This window comes from Oncorhynchus gorbuscha, linkage group LG08 (genome assembly GCF_021184085.1).
Source record: "Oncorhynchus gorbuscha isolate QuinsamMale2020 ecotype Even-year linkage group LG08, OgorEven_v1.0, whole genome shotgun sequence".
Lineage (NCBI taxonomy): Eukaryota > Metazoa > Chordata > Actinopteri > Salmoniformes > Salmonidae > Oncorhynchus > Oncorhynchus gorbuscha.
Genome location: NC_060180.1, coordinates 61460133 through 61479484, shown reverse-complemented (window position 1 = coordinate 61479484; position 19352 = coordinate 61460133). Strand labels below are relative to the sequence as shown.

Sequence of the window (19352 nt, the reverse complement as noted above, 5' to 3'; positions counted from 1 at the left end):
GCAGTTGTTAGGACACTAACAGCTTAAAGACTGTAGGCAATTAAGGTCACAGTTATGAAAACTTAGGACACTAAAATAGGTCTTTCTACTGACTCTGAAAAACACCAAAAGAAGATGCCCAGGGTCCCTGCTCACCTGTGTAAACGTGCCTTATACCCTGACTACACTGAGTGCGCGAGCGTTGCAAAATACATTTTGGAATCTATGTTATTAAATTATTGCACCCACACTGCTCGCACGGGTCAACGAGCATCATTCCTATTTCTGATTCAGATGGCGCTGCAAGTCCTGCTCTCCCATCTCCTCATTGGTTTATAGAAGCAGGTACCCACGTGCCATTTCCTCATTGGTTATACCCATGTGGGTGATTGAAAGATGAACTGTTGCTGGTTGTCGTGATAATACTATGAAAGTTTAGATGCCAATCACCTTATAATTTCAAAGATGAAAAAGTCTGGAAGGAGGAGAGATGACTAGAAACGATTCGGTTGACCGTTTTTATAAGTGCATTCATTGTTGGAGTAGAGGAACTTGTGCATTTCAGGCAAAATAACAACCTAATGTTTATATCCCAGGACAAATTAGCTAGCAACAGCAAGCTAGCTAGATAGGACTAATTAGCTAGCAAGTGCAAGTTTTTGACCTGTCCCCAAATAATGTCATTGGTTCAGAGTTTGTTTTGATATGTTAACCTGCGTGTCGTGATCGCATTTGGTGTGGGGGGACTAAATAAATGTATGCATGATTGCGCACGCGGCACAGCCGGTTTGACTCACGTGTTAGGCATGCTGCAAGAAGGCATGAGGACTGCAGACGTGGCCAATCAGAACCCTATTTCAAAATCAGTGTTTTTGTTGTTGAACTATAAGCCTCCTTAGCGCAGTAGGTAGCGCGTCAGTATCATAATCTCAGAGGATTTGCCTCTGTCCTCGTGCTCCTAGACCTTAGTGCTGCTTTTGATACCATCGATCACCACATTCTTTTGGAGAGATTGGAAACCCAAATTGGTCTACACGGACAAGTTCTGGCCTGGTTTAGATCTTATCTGTCGGAAAGATATCAGTTTGTCTCTGTAAATGGTTTGTCCTCTGACAAATCAACTGTAAATGTCGGTGTTCCTCAAGGTTCCGTTTTAGGACCACTATTGTTTTCACTATATATTTTACCTCTTGGGGATGTCATTCGAAAACATAATGTTAACTTTCACTGCTATGCAGATGACACACAGCTGTACATTTCAATGAAACATGGTGAAGCCCCAAAATTGCCCTCGCTAGAAGCCTGTGTTTCAGACATAAGGAAGTGGATGGCTGCAAACTTTCTACTTTTAAACTCAGACAAAACAGAGATGCTTGTTCTAGGTCCCAAGAAACAAAGATCTTCAGATCTTCTGTTGAATCTGACAATTAATCTTAATGGTTGTACAGTCATCTCAAATAAAACTGTGAAGGTCCTCGGCGTTACTCTGGACCTGATCTCTCTTTTGACGAACATATCAAGACTGTTTCAAGGACAGCTTTTTCCGTCTACGTAACATTGCAAAAATCAGAAATTTTCCGTCCAAAAATGATGCAGAAAACTGTATCCATGCTTTTGTTACTTCTAGGTTAGACTACTGCAATGCTCTATTTTCCGGCTACCCGGATAAAGCACTAAATAAACTTCAGTTAGTGCTAAATACGGCTGCTAGAATCCTGACTAGAACCAAAAGAATTGATCATATTACTCCAGTGCTAGCCTCCCTACACTGGCTTCCAGTCAAGGCAAGGGCTGATTTCAAGGTTTTACTGCTAACCTACAAAGCATTACATGGACTTGCTCCTACCTATCTCTCTGATTTGGTCCTGCCGTACATACCTACATGTACGCTACGGTCACAAGACGCAGGCCTCCTAATTGTCCCTAGAATTTCTAAGCAAAGAGCTGGAGGCAGGGCTTTCTCCTATTGAGCTAATTTTTTATGGAATGGTCGGCCTACACATGTGAGAGACGCAAACTCGGTCTCAACCTTTAAGTCTTTACTGAAGACTCATCTCTTCAGTGGGTCCTTTGATTGAGTGTAGTCTGGCACAGGAGTGTGAAGGTGGAGCAACGAACCGCCCTTGCTGTCTCTGCCTGGCTGGTTCCCCTCTTTCCACTGGAATGCTCTGCCTCTAACCCTATTACAGGGGCTGAGACCCTGGCTTTCTGGTGCTCTTTCATGCGGAGGGGTGCGTCATTTGAGTGGGTTGAGTCACTGATGTGATCTTCCTGTCTAGGTTGGCGCCCCCCCATTGGGTTGTGCCGTGGCGGAGATCTTTGTGGGCTATACAAGACCTTGTCTCAGCATGGTAAGTTGATGGTTGAAGATATCCCTCCAGTGATGTGGGTGCTGTGCTTTGGCAAAGTGGGTGGGGTTATATCCTTCCTGTTTGGCCCTGTCCGGGGTATCATTGGATGGGGCCACAGTGTCTCCTGACACCTCCTTACTCAGCCTCCAGTATTTATGCTGCAGTTGTTTATGTGTCGGGGGCTAGGGTCAGTTTGTTATATCTGGAGTACTTCTCCTGTCTTATCCGGTGTACTGTGTGAATTTAAGTATGCTCTCTCTAATTCTCTCTTTCTTTCTCTCTCTCAGAGGACCTGAGCCCTAGGACCATGCCTCACTCAGGACTACCTGGCATGATGACTCCTTGCTGTCCCCAGTCCAGCTGGCTGTGCTGCTGCTCCAGTTTCAACAGTTCTGCCTGTGATTATTATTATTTGATCATGCTGGTCATTTATGAACATTTGAACATCTTGGCCATGTTCTGTTATAATCTCCACCCGGCACAGCCAGAAGAGGACTGGCCACCCCTCTTAGCCTGGTTCCTCTCTAGGTTTCTACCTAGGTTTTGGCCTTTCAAGGGAGTTTTTCCTAGCCACCGTGCTTCTACACCTGCATTGCTTGCTGTTTGGGGCTTTAGGCTGGGTTTCTGTACAGCACTTTGAGATACCAGCTAATGTACGAAGGGCTATATTCATAAATTTGATTTGATTTGATTTCAAAGATGATGGTACAAAGAAACTGAAAGCTTAAGGCCAAAAGTAGTTCTAAACAATGGGAGTGGCTACAACCTTACCACCCATAATATCCCAAAGTAGCCCTAGCTAGGCCTATAAGATAAGTAAATTAAGTAATTTATCAAGATAATGGGTATAGCGTTATTATCATGTAGGACTAGTTATTTAAATAAATGGTCTCGGATGACTATTTGCACTCACAGATATTCTTCAATTCCAATCCTTTGTATTCACAATGCCAGAGAATTCCCTGCTCAGCATTTTCATGTTGCACACTAGCAAGTGATGTCCACTACAGGGCTAATTTGGAGGGAGGGGTGGCTCAAATTTCACATGCCTTATAAATTAAAAGAGTGTGTGTGACCAAGCAAATGTGGCTTAGCTGTCTGCAAACTGGAGAGATAGGCCCACACATTGAATAACCTAACCAAGGATGGTTTCAACAAATTTTTAGTATCAACTTTTGTCAGACCTCATTTGAGTATCTCTCCCTTAGTCTAAATTATAATAGACATTTCATCGCAAGGGGCAAATACGCGATTGTCTGTGCTGCCCAATCATATTACCTAATCATAAATGATGTGACCAAATTCACCAATCAGGAACGTCCTTTCAAACTCAGTGTTTTCATGTTTGATATAAGCCTCCTTAGCGCAGTAGGTAGCGCGTCAGTCTCATAATCTGAAGGTCGTGAGTTCGATCCTCACAGGGGGCATTGACTTTTTCATCTACCTCTTTTTAGCTTTTGCAGGACTGGATTACACATGCCCTATCCCAAATCAACTCCCATCCCTTAGCCCAACTAACCTGTACCCCTGCACACTGACTCTGTACCAGTGCCCACTGTATATAGCCTCGTTAGTCTTATTGTGTTACTTTTTACGATTACTTTTTATTTTAGCCTACTTGGTAAATATTTTCTGCACTGTTGGTTAAGGGCTTGTAAGTAAGTATTTCACGGTAAAGTCTACACTTGTTAAACACATGTGGGCATTTTTAAGATGTGTCATTATTGTCACAGTGTACGAAATCAGAATTTGAAGCATATTTCTGACAATTGCCCTTTTGGATGGCAAATTATGAGAACTCAGTGTGACATGTATATATATATTTTCCCCACTGTAAAAGAATAGCCTAGATTGGGAGATATATCAGTATCTGTAGGTTTTGTCCCCCCAATGTAATGTAATCAGATGAAGAAAAAGCCATATCGGTCAGGCTCTCTGAGATATAACTAGTTGGTGGGCAAAAACAGTCATCAAAACAGACATTGTATTTGTCCATACTTTACTTTGAACATGTCAATAGGTCACACATACTGAGGATCAAGGTAATAGAATCTACTTACTCTTGCATTTCTCTCCTACGCAAATTCCTTGGCCGTCGTGCTAAGGGATGGGAGTTGTTTTGGCATAGGGCATGTGTAATACAATCTTGCAAAAGCTAAAAAGAGGTACATGAAAAAACCAATGCCCCCTGTGAGGATCGAACTCACGACCTTCAGATTATGAGACTGACGCGCTACCTACTGCGCTAAGGAGGCTTAGATCAAAGGTAAAAACAATGAGTTTGAAAGGATGTTTCTGATTGGTCAAATTCATATTCAAATTCAAATTCATCAAATTCATATATAGTTTAGACTATGGCAAGGATACTCAAATACTATTTGAGAAGGAGTTAGTCTGGCCTACTACAAGATAAACATCCCCTTTTCAGGACCCTGTCTTTCAAAGGTAATTCGTAAAAATCGTATTAACTTCACAGATCTTCATATTAAAGGGTTTGAACACTGTTTCCCATGCTTGTTCAACGAAACATAAACAATTACTGAACATGCACCTGCGGAGCAGTTGTTAGGACACTAACAGCTTAAAGACTGTAGGCAATTAAGGTCACAGTTATGAAAACTTAGGACACTAAAATAGGTCTTTCTACTGACTCTGAAAAACACCAAAAGAAGATGCCCAGGGTCCCTGCTCACCTGTGTAAACGTGCCTTATACCCTGACTACACTGAGTGCGCGAGCGTTGCAAAATACATTTTGGAATCTATGTTATTAAATTATTGCACCCACACTGCTCGCACGGGTCAACGAGCGTCATTCCTATTTCTGATTCAGATGGCGCTGCAAGTCCTGCTCTCCCATCTCCTCATTGGTTTATAGAAGCAGGTACCCACGTGCCATTTCCTCATTGGTTATACCCATGTGGGTGATTGAAAGATGAACTGTTGCTGGTTGTCGTGATAATACTATGAAAGTTTAGATGCCAATCACCTTATAATTTCAAAGATGAAAAAGTCTGGAAGGAGGAGAGATGACTAGAAACGATTCGGTTGACCGTTTTTATAAGTGCATTCATTGTTGGAGTAGAGGAACTTGTGCATTTCAGGCAAAATAACAACCTAATGTTTATATCCCAGGACAAATTAGCTAGCAACAGCAAGCTAGCTAGATAGGACTAATTAGCTAGCAAGTGCAAGTTTTTGACCTGTCCCCAAATAATGTCATTGGTTCAGAGTTTGTTTTGATATGTTAACCTGCGTGTCGTGATCGCATTTGGTGTGGGGGGACTAAATAAATGTATGCATGATTGCGCACGCGGCACAGCCGGTTTGACTCACGTGTTAGGCATGCTGCAAGAAGGCATGAGGACTGCAGACGTGGCCAATCAGAACCCTATTTCAAAATCAGTGTTTTTGTTGTTGAACTATAAGCCTCCTTAGCGCAGTAGGTAGCGCGTCAGTATCATAATCTCAGAGGATTTGCCTCTGTCCTCGTGCTCCTAGACCTTAGTGCTGCTTTTGATACCATCGATCACCACATTCTTTTGGAGAGATTGGAAACCCAAATTGGTCTACACGGACAAGTTCTGGCCTGGTTTAGATCTTATCTGTCGGAAAGATATCAGTTTGTCTCTGTAAATGGTTTGTCCTCTGACAAATCAACTGTAAATGTCGGTGTTCCTCAAGGTTCCGTTTTAGGACCACTATTGTTTTCACTATATATTTTACCTCTTGGGGATGTCATTCGAAAACATAATGTTAACTTTCACTGCTATGCAGATGACACACAGCTGTACATTTCAATGAAACATGGTGAAGCCCCAAAATTGCCCTCGCTAGAAGCCTGTGTTTCAGACATAAGGAAGTGGATGGCTGCAAACTTTCTACTTTTAAACTCAGACAAAACAGAGATGCTTGTTCTAGGTCCCAAGAAACAAAGATCTTCAGATCTTCTGTTGAATCTGACAATTAATCTTAATGGTTGTACAGTCATCTCAAATAAAACTGTGAAGGTCCTCGGCGTTACTCTGGACCTGATCTCTCTTTTGACGAACATATCAAGACTGTTTCAAGGACAGCTTTTTTCCGTCTACGTAACATTGCAAAAATCAGAAATTTTCCGTCCAAAAATGATGCAGAAAACTGTATCCATGCTTTTGTTACTTCTAGGTTAGACTACTGCAATGCTCTATTTTCCGGCTACCCGGATAAAGCACTAAATAAACTTCAGTTAGTGCTAAATACGGCTGCTAGAATCCTGACTAGAACCAAAAGAATTGATCATATTACTCCAGTGCTAGCCTCCCTACACTGGCTTCCAGTCAAGGCAAGGGCTGATTTCAAGGTTTTACTGCTAACCTACAAAGCATTACATGGACTTGCTCCTACCTATCTCTCTGATTTGGTCCTGCCGTACATACCTACATGTACGCTACGGTCACAAGACGCAGGCCTCCTAATTGTCCCTAGAATTTCTAAGCAAAGAGCTGGAGGCAGGGCTTTCTCCTATTGAGCTAATTTTTTATGGAATGGTCGGCCTACACATGTGAGAGACGCAAACTCGGTCTCAACCTTTAAGTCTTTACTGAAGACTCATCTCTTCAGTGGGTCCTTTGATTGAGTGTAGTCTGGCACAGGAGTGTGAAGGTGGAGCAACGAACCGCCCTTGCTGTCTCTGCCTGGCTGGTTCCCCTCTTTCCACTGGAATGCTCTGCCTCTAACCCTATTACAGGGGCTGAGACCCTGGCTTTCTGGTGCTCTTTCATGCGGAGGGGGTGCGTCATTTGAGTGGGTTGAGTCACTGATGTGATCTTCCTGTCTAGGTTGGCGCCCCCCATTGGGTTGTGCCGTGGCGGAGATCTTTGTGGGCTATACAAGACCTTGTCTCAGCATGGTAAGTTGATGGTTGAAGATATCCCTCCAGTGATGTGGGTGCTGTGCTTTGGCAAAGTGGGTGGGGTTATATCCTTCCTGTTTGGCCCTGTCCGGGGGTATCATTGGATGGGGCCACAGTGTCTCCTGACACCTCCTTACTCAGCCTCCAGTATTTATGCTGCAGTTGTTTATGTGTCGGGGGGCTAGGGTCAGTTTGTTATATCTGGAGTACTTCTCCTGTCTTATCCGGTGTACTGTGTGAATTTAAGTATGCTCTCTCTAATTCTCTCTTTCTTTCTCTCTCTCAGAGGACCTGAGCCCTAGGACCATGCCTCACTCAGGACTACCTGGCATGATGACTCCTTGCTGTCCCCAGTCCAGCTGGCTGTGCTGCTGCTCCAGTTTCAACAGTTCTGCCTGTGATTATTATTATTTGATCATGCTGGTCATTTATGAACATTTGAACATCTTGGCCATGTTCTGTTATAATCTCCACCCGGCACAGCCAGAAGAGGACTGGCCACCCCTCTTAGCCTGGTTCCTCTCTAGGTTTCTACCTAGGTTTTGGCCTTTCAAGGGAGTTTTTCCTAGCCACCGTGCTTCTACACCTGCATTGCTTGCTGTTTGGGGCTTTAGGCTGGGTTTCTGTACAGCACTTTGAGATACCAGCTAATGTACGAAGGGCTATATTCATAAATTTGATTTGATTTGATTTCAAAGATGATGGTACAAAGAAACTGAAAGCTTAAGGCCAAAAGTAGTTCTAAACAATGGGAGTGGCTACAACCTTACCACCCATAATATCCCAAAGTAGCCCTAGCTAGGCCTATAAGATAAGTAAATTAAGTAATTTATCAAGATAATGGGTATAGCGTTATTATCATGTAGGACTAGTTATTTAAATAAATGGTCTCGGATGACTATTTGCACTCACAGATATTCTTCAATTCCAATCCTTTGTATTCACAATGCCAGAGAATTCCCTGCTCAGCATTTTCATGTTGCACACTAGCAAGTGATGTCCACTACAGGGCTAATTTGGAGGGAGGGGTGGCTCAAATTTCACATGCCTTATAAATTAAAAGAGTGTGTGTGACCAAGCAAATGTGGCTTAGCTGTCTGCAAACTGGAGAGATAGGCCCACACATTGAATAACCTAACCAAGGATGGTTTCAACAAATTTTTAGTATCAACTTTTGTCAGACCTCATTTGAGTATCTCTCCCTTAGTCTAAATTATAATAGACATTTCATCGCAAGGGGCAAATACGCGATTGTCTGTGCTGCCCAATCATATTACCTAATCATAAATGATGTGACCAAATTCACCAATCAGGAACGTCCTTTCAAACTCAGTGTTTTCATGTTTGATATAAGCCTCCTTAGCGCAGTAGGTAGCGCGTCAGTCTCATAATCTGAAGGTCGTGAGTTCGATCCTCACAGGGGGCATTGACTTTTTCATCTACCTCTTTTTAGCTTTTGCAGGACTGGATTACACATGCCCTATCCCAAATCAACTCCCATCCCTTAGCCCAACTAACCTGTACCCCTGCACACTGACTCTGTACCAGTGCCCACTGTATATAGCCTCGTTAGTCTTATTGTGTTACTTTTTACGATTACTTTTTATTTTAGCCTACTTGGTAAATATTTTCTGCACTGTTGGTTAAGGGCTTGTAAGTAAGTATTTCACGGTAAAGTCTACACTTGTTAAACACATGTGGGCATTTTTAAGATGTGTCATTATTGTCACAGTGTACGAAATCAGAATTTGAAGCATATTTCTGACAATTGCCCTTTTGGATGGCAAATTATGAGAACTCAGTGTGACATGTATATATATATTTTCCCCACTGTAAAAGAATAGCCTAGATTGGGAGATATATCAGTATCTGTAGGTTTTGTCCCCCAATGTAATGTAATCAGATGAAGAAAAAGCCATATCGGTCAGGCTCTCTGAGATATAACTAGTTGGTGGGCAAAAACAGTCATCAAAACAGACATTGTATTTGTCCATACTTTACTTTGAACATGTCAATAGGTCACACATACTGAGGATCAAGGTAATAGAATCTACTTACTCTTGCATTTCTCTCCTACGCAAATTCCTTGGCCGTCGTGCTAAGGGATGGGAGTTGTTTTGGCATAGGGCATGTGTAATACAATCTTGCAAAAGCTAAAAAGAGGTACATGAAAAAACCAATGCCCCCTGTGAGGATCGAACTCACGACCTTCAGATTATGAGACTGACGCGCTACCTACTGCGCTAAGGAGGCTTAGATCAAAGGTAAAAACAATGAGTTTGAAAGGATGTTTCTGATTGGTCAAATTCATATTCAAATTCAAATTCATCAAATTCATATATAGTTTAGACTATGGCAAGGATACTCAAATACTATTTGAGAAGGAGTTAGTCTGGCCTACTACAAGATAAACATCCCCTTTTCAGGACCCTGTCTTTCAAAGGTAATTCGTAAAAATCGTATTAACTTCACAGATCTTCATATTAAAGGGTTTGAACACTGTTTCCCATGCTTGTTCAACGAAACATAAACAATTACTGAACATGCACCTGCGGAGCAGTTGTTAGGACACTAACAGCTTAAAGACTGTAGGCAATTAAGGTCACAGTTATGAAAACTTAGGACACTAAAATAGGTCTTTCTACTGACTCTGAAAAACACCAAAAGAAGATGCCCAGGGTCCCTGCTCACCTGTGTAAACGTGCCTTATACCCTGACTACACTGAGTGCGCGAGCGTTGCAAAATACATTTTGGAATCTATGTTATTAAATTATTGCACCCACACTGCTCGCACGGGTCAACGAGCATCATTCCTATTTCTGATTCAGATGGCGCTGCAAGTCCTGCTCTCCCATCTCCTCATTGGTTTATAGAAGCAGGTACCCACGTGCCATTTCCTCATTGGTTATACCCATGTGGGTGATTGAAAGATGAACTGTTGCTGGTTGTCGTGATAATACTATGAAAGTTTAGATGCCAATCACCTTATCATTTCAAAGATGAAAAAGCCTGGAAGGAGGAGAGATGACTAGAAACGATTCGGTTGACCGTTTTTATAAGTGCATTCATTGTTGGAGTAGAGGAACTTGTGCATTTCAGGCAAAATAACAACCTAATGTTTATATCCCAGGACAAATTAGCTAGCAACAGCAAGCTAGCTAGATAGGACTAATTAGCTAGCAAGTGCAAGCTTTTGACCTGTCCCCAAATAATGTCATTGGTTCAGAGTTTGTTTTGATATGTTAACCTGCGTGTCGTGATCGCATTTGGTGTGGGGGGACTAAATAAATGTATGCATGATTGCGCACGCGGCACAGCCGGTTTGACTCACGTGTTAGGCATGCTGCAAGAAGGCATGAGGACTGCAGACGTGGCCAATCAGAACCCTATTTCAAAATCAGTGTTTTTGTTGTTGAACTATAAGCCTCCTTAGCGCAGTAGGTAGCGCGTCAGTATCATAATCTCAGAGGATTTGCCTCTGTCCTCGTGCTCCTAGACCTTAGTGCTGCTTTTGATACCATCGATCACCACATTCTTTTGGAGAGATTGGAAACCCAAATTGGTCTACACGGACAAGTTCTGGCCTGGTTTAGATCTTATCTGTCGGAAAGATATCAGTTTGTCTCTGTAAATGGTTTGTCCTCTGACAAATCAACTGTAAATGTCGGTGTTCCTCAAGGTTCCGTTTTAGGACCACTATTGTTTTCACTATATATTTTACCTCTTGGGGATGTCATTCGAAAACATAATGTTAACTTTCACTGCTATGCAGATGACACACAGCTGTACATTTCAATGAAACATGGTGAAGCCCCAAAATTGCCCTCGCTAGAAGCCTGTGTTTCAGACATAAGGAAGTGGATGGCTGCAAACTTTCTACTTTTAAACTCAGACAAAACAGAGATGCTTGTTCTAGGTCCCAAGAAACAAAGATCTTCAGATCTTCTGTTGAATCTGACAATTAATCTTAATGGTTGTACAGTCATCTCAAATAAAACTGTGAAGGTCCTCGGCGTTACTCTGGACCTGATCTCTCTTTTGACGAACATATCAAGACTGTTTCAAGGACAGCTTTTTTCCGTCTACGTAACATTGCAAAAATCAGAAATTTTCCGTCCAAAAATGATGCAGAAAACTGTATCCATGCTTTTGTTACTTCTAGGTTAGACTACTGCAATGCTCTATTTTCCGGCTACCCGGATAAAGCACTAAATAAACTTCAGTTAGTGCTAAATACGGCTGCTAGAATCCTGACTAGAACCAAAAGAATTGATCATATTACTCCAGTGCTAGCCTCCCTACACTGGCTTCCAGTCAAGGCAAGGGCTGATTTCAAGGTTTTACTGCTAACCTACAAAGCATTACATGGACTTGCTCCTACCTATCTCTCTGATTTGGTCCTGCCGTACATACCTACATGTACGCTACGGTCACAAGACGCAGGCCTCCTAATTGTCCCTAGAATTTCTAAGCAAAGAGCTGGAGGCAGGGCTTTCTCCTATTGAGCTAATTTTTTATGGAATGGTCGGCCTACACATGTGAGAGACGCAAACTCGGTCTCAACCTTTAAGTCTTTACTGAAGACTCATCTCTTCAGTGGGTCCTTTGATTGAGTGTAGTCTGGCACAGGAGTGTGAAGGTGGAGCAACGAACCGCCCTTGCTGTCTCTGCCTGGCTGGTTCCCCTCTTTCCACTGGAATGCTCTGCCTCTAACCCTATTACAGGGGCTGAGACCCTGGCTTTCTGGTGCTCTTTCATGCGGAGGGGTGCGTCATTTGAGTGGGTTGAGTCACTGATGTGATCTTCCTGTCTAGGTTGGCGCCCCCCCATTGGGTTGTGCCGTGGCGGAGATCTTTGTGGGCTATACAAGACCTTGTCTCAGCATGGTAAGTTGATGGTTGAAGATATCCCTCCAGTGATGTGGGTGCTGTGCTTTGGCAAAGTGGGTGGGGTTATATCCTTCCTGTTTGGCCCTGTCCGGGGGTATCATTGGATGGGGCCACAGTGTCTCCTGACACCTCCTTACTCAGCCTCCAGTATTTATGCTGCAGTTGTTTATGTGTCGGGGGGCTAGGGTCAGTTTGTTATATCTGGAGTACTTCTCCTGTCTTATCCGGTGTACTGTGTGAATTTAAGTATGCTCTCTCTAATTCTCTCTTTCTTTCTCTCTCTCAGAGGACCTGAGCCCTAGGACCATGCCTCACTCAGGACTACCTGGCATGATGACTCCTTGCTGTCCCCAGTCCAGCTGGCTGTGCTGCTGCTCCAGTTTCAACAGTTCTGCCTGTGATTATTATTATTTGATCATGCTGGTCATTTATGAACATTTGAACATCTTGGCCATGTTCTGTTATAATCTCCACCCGGCACAGCCAGAAGAGGACTGGCCACCCCTCTTAGCCTGGTTCCTCTCTAGGTTTCTACCTAGGTTTTGGCCTTTCAAGGGAGTTTTTCCTAGCCACCGTGCTTCTACACCTGCATTGCTTGCTGTTTGGGGCTTTAGGCTGGGTTTCTGTACAGCACTTTGAGATACCAGCTAATGTACGAAGGGCTATATTCATAAATTTGATTTGATTTGATTTCAAAGATGATGGTACAAAGAAACTGAAAGCTTAAGGCCAAAAGTAGTTCTAAACAATGGGAGTGGCTACAACCTTACCACCCATAATATCCCAAAGTAGCCCTAGCTAGGCCTATAAGATAAGTAAATTAAGTAATTTATCAAGATAATGGGTATAGCGTTATTATCATGTAGGACTAGTTATTTAAATAAATGGTCTCGGATGACTATTTGCACTCACAGATATTCTTCAATTCCAATCCTTTGTATTCACAATGCCAGAGAATTCCCTGCTCAGCATTTTCATGTTGCACACTAGCAAGTGATGTCCACTACAGGGCTAATTTGGAGGGAGGGGTGGCTCAAATTTCACATGCCTTATAAATTAAAAGAGTGTGTGTGACCAAGCAAATGTGGCTTAGCTGTCTGCAAACTGGAGAGATAGGCCCACACATTGAATAACCTAACCAAGGATGGTTTCAACAAATTTTTAGTATCAACTTTTGTCAGACCTCATTTGAGTATCTCTCCCTTAGTCTAAATTATAATAGACATTTCATCGCAAGGGGCAAATACGCGATTGTCTGTGCTGCCCAATCATATTACCTAATCATAAATGATGTGACCAAATTCACCAATCAGGAACGTCCTTTCAAACTCAGTGTTTTCATGTTTGATATAAGCCTCCTTAGCGCAGTAGGTAGCGCGTCAGTCTCATAATCTGAAGGTCGTGAGTTCGATCCTCACAGGGGGCATTGACTTTTTCATCTACCTCTTTTTAGCTTTTGCAGGACTGGATTACACATGCCCTATCCCAAATCAACTCCCATCCCTTAGCCCAACTAACCTGTACCCCTGCACACTGACTCTGTACCAGTGCCCACTGTATATAGCCTCGTTAGTCTTATTGTGTTACTTTTTACGATTACTTTTTATTTTAGCCTACTTGGTAAATATTTTCTGCACTGTTGGTTAAGGGCTTGTAAGTAAGTATTTCACGGTAAAGTCTACACTTGTTAAACACATGTGGGCATTTTTAAGATGTGTCATTATTGTCACAGTGTACGAAATCAGAATTTGAAGCATATTTCTGACAATTGCCCTTTTGGATGGCAAATTATGAGAACTCAGTGTGACATGTATATATATATTTTCCCCACTGTAAAAGAATAGCCTAGATTGGGAGATATATCAGTATCTGTAGGTTTTGTCCCCCAATGTAATGTAATCAGATGAAGAAAAAGCCATATCGGTCAGGCTCTCTGAGATATAACTAGTTGGTGGGCAAAAACAGTCATCAAAACAGACATTGTATTTGTCCATACTTTACTTTGAACATGTCAATAGGTCACACATACTGAGGATCAAGGTAATAGAATCTACTTACTCTTGCATTTCTCTCCTACGCAAATTCCTTGGCCGTCGTGCTAAGGGATGGGAGTTGTTTTGGCATAGGGCATGTGTAATACAATCTTGCAAAAGCTAAAAAGAGGTACATGAAAAAACCAATGCCCCCTGTGAGGATCGAACTCACGACCTTCAGATTATGAGACTGACGCGCTACCTACTGCGCTAAGGAGGCTTAGATCAAAGGTAAAAACAATGAGTTTGAAAGGATGTTTCTGATTGGTCAAATTCATATTCAAATTCAAATTCATCAAATTCATATATAGTTTAGACTATGGCAAGGATACTCAAATACTATTTGAGAAGGAGTTAGTCTGGCCTACTACAAGATAAACATCCCCTTTTCAGGACCCTGTCTTTCAAAGGTAATTCGTAAAAATCGTATTAACTTCACAGATCTTCATATTAAAGGGTTTGAACACTGTTTCCCATGCTTGTTCAACGAAACATAAACAATTACTGAACATGCACCTGCGGAGCAGTTGTTAGGACACTAACAGCTTAAAGACTGTAGGCAATTAAGGTCACAGTTATGAAAACTTAGGACACTAAAATAGGTCTTTCTACTGACTCTGAAAAACACCAAAAGAAGATGCCCAGGGTCCCTGCTCACCTGTGTAAACGTGCCTTATACCCTGACTACACTGAGTGCGCGAGCGTTGCAAAATACATTTTGGAATCTATGTTATTAAATTATTGCACCCACACTGCTCGCACGGGTCAACGAGCGTCATTCCTATTTCTGATTCAGATGGCGCTGCAAGTCCTGCTCTCCCATCTCCTCATTGGTTTATAGAAGCAGGTACCCACGTGCCATTTCCTCATTGGTTATACCCATGTGGGTGATTGAAAGATGAACTGTTGCTGGTTGTCGTGATAATACTATGAAAGTTTAGATGCCAATCACCTTATAATTTCAAAGATGAAAAAGTCTGGAAGGAGGAGAGATGACTAGAAACGATTCGGTTGACCGTTTTTATAAGTGCATTCATTGTTGGAGTAGAGGAACTTGTGCATTTCAGGCAAAATAACAACCTAATGTTTATATCCCAGGACAAATTAGCTAGCAACAGCAAGCTAGCTAGATATTATTATATTATTATTAGCTAGCAAGTGCAAGTTTTTGACCTGTCCCCAAATAATGTCATTGGTTCAGAGTTTGTTTTGATATGTTAACCTGCGTGTCGTGATCGCATTTGGTGTGGGGGGACTAAATAAATGTATGCATGATTGCGCACGCGGCACAGCCGGTTTGACTCCCGTGTTAGGCATGCTGCAAGAAGGCATGAGGACTGCAGACGTGGCCAATCAGAACCCTATTTCAAAATCAGTGTTTTTGTTGTTGAACTATAAGCCTCCTTAGCGCAGTAGGTAGCGCGTCAGTCTCATAATCTCAGAGTCTTTGCCTCTGTCCTCGTGCTCCTAGACCTTAGTGCTGCTTTTGATACCATCGATCACCACATTCTTTTGGAGAGATTGGAAACCCAAATTGGTCTACACGGACAAGTTCTGGCCTGGTTTAGATCTTATCTGTCGGAAAGATATCAGTTTGTCTCTGTAAATGGTTTGTCCTCTGACAAATCAACTGTAAATGTCGGTGTTCCTCAAGGTTCCGTTTTAGGACCACTATTGTTTTCACTATATATTTTACCTCTTGGGGATGTCATTCGAAAACATAATGTTAACTTTCACTGCTATGCAGATGACACACAGCTGTACATTTCAATGAAACATGGTGAAGCCCCAAAATTGCCCTCGCTAGAAGCCTGTGTTTCAGACATAAGGAAGTGGATGGCTGCAAACTTTCTACTTTTAAACTCAGACAAAACAGAGATGCTTGTTCTAGGTCCCAAGAAACAAAGATCTTCAGATCTTCTGTTGAATCTGACAATTAATCTTAATGGTTGTACAGTCATCTCAAATAAAACTGAAGGTCCTCGGCGTTACTCTGGACCTGATCTTTCTTTTGACGAACATATCAAGACTGTTTCAAGGACAGCTTTTTTCCGTCTACGTAACATTGCAAAAATCAGAAACTTTCTGTCCAAAAATGATGCAGAAAACTGTATCCATGCTTTTGTTACTTCTAGGTTAGACTACTGCAATGCTCTACTTTCCGGCTACCCGGATAAAGCACTAAATAAACTTCAGTTAGTGCTAAATACGGCTGCTAGAATCCTGACTAGAACCAAAAGAATTGATCATATTACTCCAGTGCTAGCCTCCCTACACTGGCTTCCAGTCAAGGCAAGGGCTGATTTACATTTACATTACATTTAAGTCATTTAGCAGACGCTCTTATCCAGAGCGACTTACAAATTGGTGCATTCACCTTATGACATCCAGTGGGACAGTCACTTAACAATAGTGCATCTAAAACTTAGGGGGGGGGTGGGGTGAGAGGGATTACTTAACCTATCCTAGGTATTCCTTAAAGAGGTGGGGTTTCAGGTGTCTCCGGAAGGTGGTGATTGACTCCGCTGTCCTGGCGTCGTGAGGGAGTTTGTTCCACCATTGGGGGGCCAGGGCAGCGAACAGTTTTGACTGGGCTGAGCGGGAGCTGTACTTCCTCAGTGGTAGGGAGGCGAGCAGGCCAGAGGTGGATGAACGCAGTGCCCTTGTTTGGGTGTAGGGCCTGATCAGAGCCTGGAGGTACTGAGGTGCCGTTCCCCTCACAGCTCCGTAGGCAAGCACCATGGTCTTGTAGCGGATGCGAGCTTCAACTGGAAGCCAGTGGAGAGAACGGAGGAGCGGGGTGACGTGAGAGAACTTGGGAAGGTTGAACACCAGACGGGCTGCGGCGTTCTGGATGAGTTGAAGGGGTTTAATGGCACAGGCAGGGAGCCCAGCCAACAGCGAGTTGCAGTAATCCAGACGGGAGATGACAAGTGCCTGGATTAGGACCTGCGCCGCTTCCTGTGTGAGGCAGGGTCGTACTCTGCGGATGTTGTAGAGCATGAACCTACAGGAACGGGCCACCGCCTTGATGTTAGTTGAGAACGACAGGGTGTTGTCCAGGATCACGCCAAGGTTCTTGGCGCTCTGGGAGGAGGACACAATGGAGTTGTCAACCGTGATGGCGAGATCATGGAACGGGCAGTCCTTCCCCGGGAGGAAGAGCAGCTCCGTCTTGCCGAGGTTCAGCTTGAGGTGGTGATCCGTCATCCACACTGATATGTCTGCCAGACATGCAGAGATGCGATTCGCCACCTGGTCTGCTAACCTACAAAGCATTACATGGGCTTGCTCCTACCTATCTCTCTGATTTGGTCCTGCCGTACATACCTACATGTACGCTACGGTCACAAGACGCAGGCTTCCTAATTGTCCCTAGAATTTCTAAGCAAAGAGCTGGAGGCAGGGCTTTCTCCTATTGAGCTAATTTTTTATGGAATGTTCGGCCTACACATGTGAGAGACGCAAACTCGGTCTCAACCTTTAAGTCTTTACTGAAGACTCATCTCTTCAGTGGGTCCTTTGATTGAGTGTAGTCTGGCACAGGAGTGTGAAGGTGGAGCAACGAACCGCCCTTGCTGTCTCTGCCTGGCTGGTTCCCCTCTTTCCACTGGAATGCTCTGCCTCTAACCATATTACAGGGGCTGAGACCCTGGCTTTCTGGTGCTCTTTCATGCCGTCCCTAGGAGGGGTGCGTCATTTGAGTGGGTTGAGTCACTGATGTGATCTTCCTGTCTAGGTTGGCGCCCCCCCATTGGGTTGTGCCGTGGCAGAGATCTTTGTGGGCTATACAAGACCTTGTCTCAGCATGGTAAGTTGATGGTTGAAGATATCCCTCCAGTGATGTGGGTGCTGTGCTTTGGCAAAGTGGGTGGGGTTATATCCTTCCTGTTTGGCCTTGTCCGGGGGTATCATTGGATGGGGCCACAGTGTCTTCTGACACCTCCTTACTCAGCCTCCAGTATTTATGCTGCAGTTGTTTATGTGTCGGGGGGCTAGGGTCAGTTTGTTATATCTGGAGTACTTCTCCTGTCTTATCCGGTGTACTGTGTGAATTTAAGTATGCTCTCTCTAATTCTCTCTTTCTTTCTCTCTCTCAGAGGACCTGAGCCCTAGGACCATGCCTCAGGACTACCTGGCATGATGACTCCTTGCTGTCCCCAGTCCAGCTGGCTGTGCTGCTGCTCCAGTTTCAACAGTTCTGCCTGTGATTATTATTATTTGATCATGCTGGTCATTTATGAACATTTGAACATCTTGGCCATGTTCTGTTATAATCTCCACCCGGCACAGCCAGAAGAGGACTGGCCACCCCTCTTAGCCTGGTTCCTCTCTAGGTTTCTACCTAGGTTTTGGCCTTTCAAGGGAGTTTTTCCTAGCCACCGTGCTTCTACACCTGCATTGCTTGCTGTTTGGGGCTTTAGGCTGGGTTTCTGTACAGCACTTTGAGATACCAGCTAATGTACGAAGGGCTATATTCATAAATTTGATTTGATTTGATTTCAAAGATGATGGTACAAAGAAACTGAAAGCTTAAGGTTGTCGTGATAATACTATGAAAGTTTTGATGCCAATCACCTTATAATTTCAAAGATGAAAAAGCCTGGAAGGAGGAGAGATGACTAGAAACGATTCGGTTGACCGTTTTTATAAGTGGATTCATTGTTGGAGTAGAGGAACTTGTGCATTTCAGGTAAAATAACAACCTAATGTTTATATCCCAGGACAAATTAGCTAGCAACAGCAAGCTAGCTAGATAGGACTAATTAGCTAGCAAGTGCAAGTTTTCGACCTGTCCCCAAATAATGTCATTGGTTCAGAGTTTGTCTTGATATGTTAACCTGCGTGTCGTGATCGCATTTGGTGTGGGGGGACTACATAAATGTATGCATGATTGCGCACGCGGCACAGCCAGTTTGACTCCCGTGTTAGGCATGCTGCTAGAAGGCATGAGGACTGCAGACGTGGCCAATCAGAACCCTATTTTAAAATCAGTGTTTTTGTTGTTGAACTATACGCCTCCTTAGCGCAGTAGGTAGCGCGTCAGTCTCATAATCTGAAGGTCGTGAGTTCGATCCTCACAGGGGGCAGAACTTTTGTAGCTGAGCAATAAATACAACATGACCATAGCTGTTGCACCGAGAGGAGAGTGTTGGTATAATATACCTTGTAGTAGGCTAGACATACTCATTTTCACAATTTCAGTT

The 19352-nt window shown here is 43.3% G+C and overlaps 7 non-coding genes across 7 annotated transcripts; 4 read left to right on the top strand and 3 right to left on the bottom strand.

Annotated features, from left to right (window-relative positions):
* The first annotated feature begins 3684 nt into the window (after positions 1–3684).
* On the top strand, positions 3685–3757 carry trnam-cau. The gene has a single exon. It is a non-coding gene; the product is annotated as a tRNA-Met (tRNA).
* Positions 3758–4512: 755 nt separating this feature from the next.
* trnam-cau lies at positions 4513–4585 on the bottom strand. The gene has a single exon. It is a non-coding gene; the product is annotated as a tRNA-Met (tRNA).
* A 3990-nt stretch (positions 4586–8575) lies between these two features.
* On the top strand, positions 8576–8648 carry trnam-cau. Its single transcript has one exon. It is a non-coding gene; the product is annotated as a tRNA-Met (tRNA).
* A 754-nt stretch (positions 8649–9402) lies between these two features.
* On the bottom strand, positions 9403–9475 carry trnam-cau. The gene has a single exon. It is a non-coding gene; the product is annotated as a tRNA-Met (tRNA).
* A 3990-nt stretch (positions 9476–13465) lies between these two features.
* trnam-cau lies at positions 13466–13538 on the top strand. The gene has a single exon. It is a non-coding gene; the product is annotated as a tRNA-Met (tRNA).
* A 754-nt stretch (positions 13539–14292) lies between these two features.
* On the bottom strand, positions 14293–14365 carry trnam-cau. Its single transcript has one exon. It is a non-coding gene; the product is annotated as a tRNA-Met (tRNA).
* A 4797-nt stretch (positions 14366–19162) lies between these two features.
* Positions 19163–19235, top strand: trnam-cau. The gene has a single exon. It is a non-coding gene; the product is annotated as a tRNA-Met (tRNA).
* The last annotated feature ends 117 nt before the right edge of the window (positions 19236–19352 follow it).